Source organism: Scyliorhinus canicula, chromosome 18 (genome assembly GCF_902713615.1).
Source record: "Scyliorhinus canicula chromosome 18, sScyCan1.1, whole genome shotgun sequence".
NCBI lineage: Eukaryota > Metazoa > Chordata > Chondrichthyes > Carcharhiniformes > Scyliorhinidae > Scyliorhinus > Scyliorhinus canicula.
Window position 1 is genome coordinate 5,291,759 of NC_052163.1, and position 10,404 is coordinate 5,302,162.

Here is a 10,404-nt window from a genome sequence, read left to right on the forward strand (position 1 = left end):
TGAGGGTAGTCTGAGGGTGGGTAGGTGGTAGGGATGGGTGTACGGTGTGAGGGTGAGGGTAGAGTCTGAGGGTGGGTAGGGGGTAGGTGTGAGGGTCGGGCGTGAGGGTAGAGTCTGAGGGTGGGTTGGGGTAGGGATGAGGGTAGGGTGTGAGGGTGAGGATAGAGTCTGAGGGTAGGGTGTGAGGGTAGGGATGAGGGTGGGTAGGGGTAGGGATGAGGGTAGGGATGAGGGTAGGGTGTGAGGGTAGGGATGAGGGTGGGTAGGGGGTAGGGATGAGGGTAGGGTGTGAGGGTAGGGATGAGGGTAGGGTGTGAGGGTAGGGATGAGGGTAGGGTGTGAGGGTAGGAATGAGGGTGGGTAGGGGGTTGGGATGAGGGTAGGGTGTGAGGGTAGGGATGAGGGTAGGGTGTGAGGGTAGGGATGAGGGTAGGGTGTGAGGGTAGGGATGAGGGTAGGGTGTGAGGTGCAAAGGGCCACCCCCAGCTAGCTACTCACTGCAGCAAACAATGGTTAACACTGGAAATGGAAATCTTAAACCAAAGCGCAGAATGCTGGAAACATTTATGTCTGGCAGGATCTGTGGAGAGAGAATTTTGAGTTGAATGTGACTTCTTCAGAACAATATCTTTATCTTCAGAACAATATCTTTATGGGTTTGTTTCCAAATGCAAATTGTGAAATAGAAACTCCGAAGTGAAACATTTTGCACTGGATCGTTTATTGCATCAACTCCTCTGTGAGAAATGAAAATGAAAGGAAAATATACATTGCGATGGTTTTGTTTTTCTCTGTTCAAGTGCACGTAGTCTTGCCTTAACACAAGTTCCAGCATGTCTGGTTATTGTAATGTGACTTAATCCTGAGTTATGCCGTTAATATTTCTTTTGTGAGTTGCTTCAACCGCATCTTTCGCCATTACGCACTCAACAAGAATCTGACTCCTATAGGCCTGGTTTATGATTGGTACTCCATATTGTTAAGCCAGGGAAAGTGGGTCCAGAAATCAGACCCCAAGGTCGCAGTCAATTTAGGGGTTAAATGCTGCTGGCGGCGAGTCAGAGGGATACGCCCACAGCTGCCCAAGTTACATTGTACCAGTCAGACTCAAACCCGTTAGTGGGAATATATAGGATGCCCCCAGATCCATTGTTCTTCAGGACACCTCTGTCTGACCAGCTACTAGTCCATTAATGAATATGATAGCCTCTTTGTCCATCAATGGGAGGTTAGTTGAATATCAACAGCTTGGCTCTGTTCTTTTGTATAAATGGGAGTGGGCTATCAAACAGCCAAGATAACGATGATAGGTTGCAGACTGGAAACCCTATCGAGCCTTTTTTTGAGGCGCTGGGTGAAGCTTACAGAGAGATGAAAGAACGCTGTTTTGAACAGGTACAAGGAGAAGGATTTGGAAATCGACCGAGAGAAGTTATGAAAGTGATCATCGAAACAGGCTTTGGAAAAGAATTCTGAAAGAAAATTCCTTTTTAAAAATAATTTAGAGTACTCAATTCATTTTTTCCAATTAAGGGTCAATTTAGTGTGGCCACTCCACCTACCCTGCGCATCTTTGGATTGTGGGGCCGAAACCCACACAAACACGGGGAGAATGTGCAAACTCCACACGGACAGTGACCCAGAGCCGGGATCGAACCTGGGACCTCGGCGCCGTGAATCAGCAATGCTGACCACTGTGCCACCATGCTGCCCTCCTTTGCCTGTCTGAGGCATGAGAGCTGTATCTTCCGTTAAAATGCTGTTTAATGGGAACTAGTGTATTAAGGTTAAGAAACTGTATGTTATCTGTTAGTGTTAGCATTGAAGTTTAAAAGTTTAAATATTGTTTCCTTTTGTTTAAAATAAAGTTTGTTTATAAAATAACCAATCCCTATTTGTTATATTATCACTCCTGGATGGAATGAGTAATAGTAAGACATGAGTAATATCCCAAAAATTATAGAGGGTCAGGGGGCTGAGTTGAGTATGGTTGCCATTACAAAAGAGATGGTGCTAAAAAAGCTAAAAGGTCTTAAAATTGACAAATCTCCTGGCCCCGATGGGCTACATCCTAGAGTTCTGAGGGAGGTGGCTGAAGAAATAGCGGAAGCGTTGGTTGAGATCTTTCAAAAATCACTGGAGTCAGGGAAAGTCCCGAATGATTGGAAGATCGCTGTTGTAACCCCCTTGTTCAAGAAAGGATCAAGACAAAAGATGGAAAATTATAGGCCAATTAGCCTAACCTCGGTTGTTGGTAAAATTCTAGAATCGATCGTTAAGGATGAGATTTCTAAATTCTTGGAAGAGCAGGGTCGGATTAGAACAAGTCAACATGGATTTAGTAAGGGGAGGTCGTGCCTGACGAACCTGTTAGAATTCTTTGAGGAGGTGACAAGTAGGTTAGACCAGGGAAACCCAGTGGATGTGGTCTATCTGGATTTCCAAAAGGCCTTTGATAAGGTGCCACACAGGAGGCTGCTGAGTAAGGTGAGGGCCCATGGTGTTCGAGGTGAGCTACTGGCATGGGTTGAGGATTGGCTGTCTGACAGAAGGCAGAGAGTTGGGATAAAAGGTTCTTTTTCGGAATGGCAGCCGGTGACCAGCGGTGTCCCACAGGGTTCAGTGTTGGGGCCGCAGCTGTTCACCATATATATTAATGCACAGTAAGAAGTCTTACAACACCAGGTTAAAGTCCAACAGGTTTGTTTCAAACACGAGCTTTCGGAGCACGGCTCCTTCTTCAGGTGAATGGAAAGGCTTGTTCCAGAAATGTTTATATAGACACAGTCAGAGATGCCCCGGAATGCGAGCACCTGCAGGCAATCAAATCATCAAAGATGCAGAGAGAGAGGTAACTCCAGGTTAAAGAGGTGTGAATTGTCCCAAGCCAGTTCAGTCGGTAGGCCTCTGCAAGTCCAGGCTTGTTGGTGAACAGCAACCACAACACCACAAAACCCTGCCAGGGTAATCTCTGCAAGACATGCCAGATCATCGACATGGACACCACCATTACACGTGGAAACACCACCCACCAGGTACGCGGCGCATACTCGTGCGGCTCGACCAATGTAGTCTACCTCATACGCTGCAGGAAAGGATGTCCCGAAGCGTGGTACATTGGCGAGACCATGCAGACACTGCGACAACGAATAAACGGGCATCGTGCGACTATCAACAGGCAGGACTGTTCCCTTCCAGTTGGGGAACACTTCAGCAGTCAAGGACATTCAGCCTCTGATCTCCGGGTCAGCATTCTACAAGGAGGCCTTCAGGAGACGCGACAACGCAAAATTGCTGAGCAAAAACTTATAGCTAAGTTCCGCACGCATGAATGCGGACTCAACCGGGATCTGGGATTCATGTCGCATTACATTCGGCCCCCACCAACAAGCCTGGACTTGCAGAGGCCTACCGACTGAACTGGCTTGGGACAATTCACACCTCTTTAACCTGGAGTTACCTCTCTCTCTGCATCTTTGATGATTTGATTGCCTGCAGGTGCTCGCATTCCGGGGCATCTCTGACTGTGTCTATATAAACATTTCTGGAACAAGCCTTTCCATTCACCTGAAGAAGGAGCCGTGCTCCGAAAGCTCGTGTTTGAAACAAACCTGTTGGACTTTAACCTGGTGTTGTAAGACTTCTTACTGTGCTCACCCCAGTCCAACGCCGGCATCTCCACATCATATATATTAATGATCTGGATGAAGGGACTGGGGGCATTCTAGCGAAGTTTGCTGATGATACAAAGTTAGGTGGTCAGGCAGGTAGTGCTGAGGAAGTGGGGAGGCTGCAGAAGGATCTAGACAGTTTGGGAGAGTGGTGCAGGAAATGGTTGATGGAATTCAACGTGAGAAAATGTGAGGTCTTGCACTTTGGAAAAAAGAATCCAAGCATAGACTACTTTCTAAACGGTGAGAAAATTCATAATGCCAAAGTACAAAGGGATCTGGGAGTGCTAGTCGAGGATTCCCTAAAGGTAAACATGCAGGTTGAATCTGTGATTAAGAAAGCGAATGCAATGTTGTCATTTATCTCAAGAGGGTTGGAATATAAAAGCAGCGATGTGCTACTGAGCCTTTATAAGGCTCTGGTTAGGCCCCATTTGGAGTACTGTGTCCAGTTTTGGGCCCCACATCTCAGGAAGGACATACTGGCACTGGAGCGTGTCCAGCGGAGATTCAGCGGAGACCCGTGGGCACAGCCTTAGAATTAGAGGGGGTAAATTCAGAACAGAAATGCGGAGACATTTCTTCAGCCAGAGAGTGGTGGGCCTGTGGAATTCATTGCCGCAGAGTGCAGTGGAGGCCGGGACGCTAAATGGCTTCAAGGCAGAGATAGATAAATTCTTGATGTCGCGAGGAATTAAGGGCTACGGGGAGAATGCTGGTAGGTGGAGTTGAAATGCCCATCAGCCATGATTGAATGGCGGAGTGGACTCGATGGGCCGAATGGCCTTACTTCCACTCCTATGTCTTATGGTCTTATGGTCTTCTGGAATCGATCTTTCCACATCGTCTTAAAACTTTAAAAGGTTATGGTTCTGGTCCAGTCCCTTCGCCACTGTTGAAAGCTGACCAGGCGTCCATAACAATAGGTTTATACAATGTTTGCCCCCAAATTAGATGAGGGCTTGGGGGCAAACATAATTAAAATAATATGCGGAGCGTTTATTGAAAACCTGTGGTAAACATTTTGGATTTATGCATTTGAAGGTTGAGTAATTCAAGCTACCATCACACTTCTGCCTGTAGTTCTAGACGGAGATTGGGACATGAAGCTGAGCGCTAGGAGTTTAATGAGGAGAAACTATTTGAGGCACTGACCACAGGGGAAATGTTGTGGATTTAAGACCATAAGTCAGCGGTAGGAATGGCAAAGGATTTGTTCAACAGGACATGAAATCTTCCCACAGCGGTATTTACATTTCACAATCCCCATTGGGACAACCAACATGCCGGTCCCTGTTTGGGCCGGCTTTTATCCTCCCCCCTTGAGCCCCATGGGCACATCGATTGTGGTTTCACCGTGGGCTTCGCAGAGATTATGACACCCTCCCCCCTCCTCCCCACCAAGTCTGAAGGTCCCCATCTGCGGAGGCCATGCTGCGTATGAGGCTGTGCTTCTGCCTGCAGCGGGTCTGGGTTGGGTGGTGTCTCACAGCTATCCCTAGATGAGCTATTGTCGGGATCTTGGCCTCGGACACGGCATTGTACGTCTGTGTGGATGCCTCTGTTTCCATTTCTGACCCGAGGAAGTCTTTGTTCTAGTGGTCTGAGCGTAGGCCCATGGTTGGATGCACTCCCTTGCTAATGAGTGGCTCCTGGCCAGGCGGGGGTATTAATGTCCCAGGTTTGGCATCGTCTAGACTCTGGAGTGGGCACTCGCTTCTTTAGGTGATCCCGCGCTTATGTAGGGTCTTCCCCGGGAACATAACCATGTCTGAGATGGACCCTGTTTTCTGGGAATGGTATCCTCACAGTCAGTGTCACAGTGAAGCAGTCTGGGAACGGTGTCCTTGCAGTCAGCGTCACAGTGAAGCAGTCTGGGAACAGTGTCCCCGCAGTCAGTGTCACAGTGAAGCAGTCTTGGAACAATGTCCTCACAGTCAGCGTCACAGTGAAGCAGTCTGGGAACGGTGTCCTCGCAGTCAGCGTCACAGTGAAGCAGTCTGGGAACGGTGTCCTCGCAGTTTCACAGTGAAGCAGTCTGGGAATGGTGTCCTGCAGTCAGCGTCACAGTAAAGCAGTCTGGGAATGGTGTCCTTGCAGTCAGTGTCACAGTGAAGCAGTCTGGGAATGGTGTCCTCGCAGTCAGTGTCACAGTGAAGCAGTCTGGGAACAGTGTCCTCGCAGTCAGCGTCACAGTGAAGCAGTCTGGGAACGGTGTCCTCGCAGTCAGCATCACAGTGAAGCAGTCTGGGAATGGTGTCCTTGCAGTCAGTGTAACAGTGAAGCAGTCTGGGAACAGTGTCCTCGCAGTCAGGGTCACAGTGAAGCAGTCTGGGAATGGTGTCCTGCAGTCAGCGTCACAGTAAAGCAGTCTGGGAACGGTGTCCTCGCAGTCAGCCTCACAGTGAAGCAGTCTGGGAACGGTGTCCACGCAGTCAGTGTCACAGTGAAGCAGTCTGGGAACAGTGTCCTCGCAGTCAGCGTCACAGTGAAGCAGTCTGGGAATGGTGTCCTTGCAGTCAGCGTCACAGTGAAGCAGTCTGGGAATGGTCCTCGCAGCCAGCGTCACAGTGATGCAGTCTGGGAACGGTGTCCTCGCAGTCAGCGTCACAGTGAAGCAGTCTGGGAACGGTGTCCTCGCAGTCAGCGTCACAGTGAAGCAGTCTGGGAACAGTGTCCCGCAGTCAGCGTCACAGTGAAGCAGTCTGGGAACAGTGTCCTCGCCGTCAGCGTCACAGTGAAGCAGTCTGGGAACGGTGTCCTCGCAGTCAGCGTCACAGTGAAACAGACTGGGAACGGTGTCCTCGCAGTCAGCGTCACAGTGAAGCAGTCTGGGAACGGTGTCCTCGCAGTCAGCGTCACAGTGAAGCAGTCTGGGAACGGTGTCCTGCAGTCAGCGTCACAGTGAAGCTGTCTGGGAACAGTGTCCTCACAGTGAAGCAGTCTGGGAACGGTGTCCTCGCAGCCAGCGTCACAGTGAAGCAGTCTGGGAACGGTGTCCTCGCAGCCAGCGTCACAGTGAAGCAGTCTGGGAACGGTGTCCTCGCAGCCAGCGTCACAGTGAAGCAGTCTGGGAATGGTGTCCTCGGAGTCAGCGTCACAGTGAAGCAGTCTGGGAACGGTGTCCTCACAGCGTCACAGTGAAGCAGTCTGGGAACGGCGTCCTCGCAGTCAGCGTCACAGTGAAGCAGTCTGGGAACGGTGTCCTCGCAGCCAGCGTCACAGTGAAGCAGTCTGGGAACGGTGTCCCTGTAGTCAGCGTCACAGTGAAGCAGTCTGGGAACGGTGTCCTCGCAGTCAGTGTCACAGTGAAGCAGTCTGGGAACGGTGTCCTCGCAGTCAGCGTTACAGTGAAGCAGCCTGGGAACGGTGTCCTCGCAGTCAGCGTCACAGTGAAGCAGTCTGGGAACGGTGTCCTCGCAGTCAGCGTCACAGTGAAACAGACTGGGAACGGTGTCCTCGCAGCCAGCGTCACAGTGAAGCAGTCTGGAACGGTGTCCTCACAGTCAGCGTCACAGTGAAGCAGTCTGGGAACGGTGTCCTCGCAGTGTCACAGTGAAGCAGTCTGGGAACGGTGTCCTCGCAGTCAGCGTCACAGTGAAGCAGTCTGGGAACAGTGTCCTCACAGTCAGCGTCACAGTGAAGCAGTCTGGGAACGATGTCCTCACAGTCAGCGTCACAGTGAAGCAGTCTGGGAACAGTGTCCTCGCAGTCAGCGTCACAGTGAAGCAGTCTGGGAACGGTGTCCTCGCAGTCAGCGTCACAGTGAAGCAGTCTGGGAACGATGTCCTCGCAGTCAGCATCACAGTGAAGCAGTCTGGGAACGGTGTCCTCGCAGTCAGCGTCACAGTGAAGCAGTTTGGGAATGGTCCTCGCAGTCAGCGTCACAGTGAAGCAGCCTGGGAATGGTGTCCTCGCAGTCAGCGTCACAGTGAAGCAGTCTGGGAACGGTGTAGCCGCAGTCAGTGTCACAGTGAAGCAGTCTGGGAACGGTGTCCTCGCAGTCAGCATCACAGTGAAGCAGTCTGGGAACGGTGTCCTCGCAGTCAGCGTCACAGTGAAGCTGTCTGGGAACCGTGTCCTCGCAGTCAGCGTCACAGTGAAGCAGTCTGGGAACCGTGTCCTCGCAGTCAGCGTCACAGTGAAGCAGTCTGGGAACGGTGTCCTCGCAGTCAGCGTCACAGTGAAGCAGTCTGGGAACGGCGTCCTCGCAGTCAGCGTCGCAGTGAAGCAGTCTGGGAACGGCGTCCTCGCAGTCAGCGTCACAGTGAAGCAGTCTGGGAACGGTGTCCTCGCAGTCAGCGTCACAGTGAAGCAGTCTGGGAACGGTGTCTTCGCAGCCAGCGTCGCAGTGAAGCAGTCTGGGAACGGTATCCTCGCAGTCAGTGTCGCAGTGAAGCAGCCTGGGAATGGTGTCCATGCAGTCAGTGTTACAGTGAAGCAGTCTGGGAACGGTGTCCTCGCAGTCAGTGTTACAGTGAAGCAGTCTGGGAACGGTGTCCTCGCAGTCAGAGACACAGTGAAGCAGCCTGGGAATGGTGTCCATGCAGTCAGTGTCGCAGTGAAGCAGTCAGTGTCAAAGTGAAGCATGCTGGGAACGGTGTCCTCGCAGTCAACCTCACAGTGAAGCAGTCTGGGAACGGTGTCCTGCAGTCAGCGTCACAGTGAAGCAGTCTGGGAATGGTGTCCTCGCAGTCAGCGTCACAATGAAGCAGTCTGGGAACAGTGTCCTCACAGTGAAGCAGTCTGGGAACGGTGTCCTCGCAGCCAGCGTCACAGTGAAGCAGTCTGGGAACAGTGTCCTCACAGTCAGCGTCACAGTAACGCAGTCTGGGAACGGTGTCCTCGCAGTCAGCGAAACAGTGAAGCAGTCTGGGAACGGTGTCCTCGCAGCCCGCGTCACAGTGAAGCAGTCTGGGAACGGTGTCCTCGCAGTCAGCGTCACAGTGAAGCAGTCTGGGAACGGTGTCCTCACAGTCAGCGTCACAGTTAAGCAGTCTGGGAACAGTGTCCTCGCAGTCAGCATCACAGTGAAGCAGTCTGGGAACGGTGTCCTCGCAGTCAGTGTCACAGTGAAGCAGTCTGGGAACGGTGTCCTCGCAGTGTCACAGTGAAGCAGTCTGGGAACAGTGTCCCCGCAGTCAGCGTCACAGTGAAGCAGTCTGGGAACGGTGTCCTCGCAGTGTCACAGTGAAGCAGTCTGGGAACTGTGTCCTCACAGTCAGCGTCACAGTGAAGCAGTCTGGGAACGGTGTCCTCGCAGTCAGCGTCACAGTGAAGCAGTCTGGGAACGGTGTCCTCACAGTCAGCGTCACAGTGAAGCAGTCTGGCAACGGTGTCCTCGCAGTCAGTGTTACAGTGAAGCAGTCTGGGAACGGTGTCCTCGCAGTCAGCGTCACAGTGAAGCAGTCTGGGAATGGTGTCCTCGCAGTCAGCGTCACAGTGAAGCAGTCTGGGAACGGTGTCCTCGCAGTCAGCGTCACAGTGAAGCAGTCTGGGAACGGTCTCCTCGCAGTCAGCGTCACAGTGAAGCAGCCTGGGAACGGTGTCCTCGCAGTCAGTGTCACAGTGAAGCAGTCAGCGTCACAGTGAAGCATGCTGGGAACGGTGTCCTCGCAGTCAACCTCACAGTGAAGCAGTCTGGGAACGGTGTCCTGCAGTCAGCGTCACAGTGAAGCAGTCTGGGAACAATGTCCTCGCAGTCAGCGTCACAGTGAAGCAGCCTGAGAACGGTGTCCTTGCAGTCAGCGTCACAGTGAAGCAGTCTGGAAACAGTGTCCTCACAGTGAAGCAGTCTGGGAACGGTGTCCTCGCAGCCAGCGTCACAGTGAAGCAGTCTGGGAACGGTGTCCTCGCAGTCAGTGTCACAGTGAAGCAGTCTGGGAACGGTGTCCTCGCAATCAGCGTCACAGTGAAGCAGTCTGGGAGCAGTGTCCTCGCAGTCAGCATCACAGTGAAGCAGTCTGGGAACGGTGTCCTCGCAGTCAGCGTCACAGTGAAGCAGTCTGGGAACAGTGACCTCACAGCGTCACAGTGAAGCAGTCTGGGAACGGTGTCCTCGCAGTCAGCGTCACAGTGAAGCAGTCTGGGAACGGTGTCCTCGCAGTCAGCGTCACAGTGAAGCAGTCTGGGAACGGTGTCCTCGCAGTCAGCGTCACAGTGAAGCAGTCTGGGAACGGTGTCCTCGCAGCCAGCGTCACAGTGAAGCAGTCTGGGAACGGTGTCCCCGCAGTCAGCGTCACAGTGAAGCAGTCTGGGAACAGTCTCCTCGCCGTCAGCGTCACAGTGAAGCAGTCTGGGAACGGTGTCCTCGCAGTCAGCGTCACAGTGAAGCAGTCTGGGAACAGTGTCCTGCAGTCAGTGTCACAGTGAAGCAGTCTGGGACTGGTGTCCTCGCAGCCAGCGTCACAGTGAAGCAGTCTGGGACTGGTGTCCTCGCAGTCAGCGTCACAGTGAAGCAGTCTGGGAACGGTGTCCTCGCAGTCAGCGTCACAGTGAAGCAGTCTGGGAACGGTGTCCTCGCAGTCTGTCACAGTGAAGCAGACTGGGAACGGTGTCCTCACAGTCAGTGTCACAGTGAAGCAGTCTGGGAACAGTGTCCTCACAGTGAAGCAGTCTGGGAACAGTGTCCTGCAGTCAGTGTCACAGTGAAGCAGTCTGGGACTGGTGTCCTCGCAGTCAGTGTCACAGTGAAGCAGTCTGGGACTGGTGTCCTCGCAGTCAGCGTCACAGT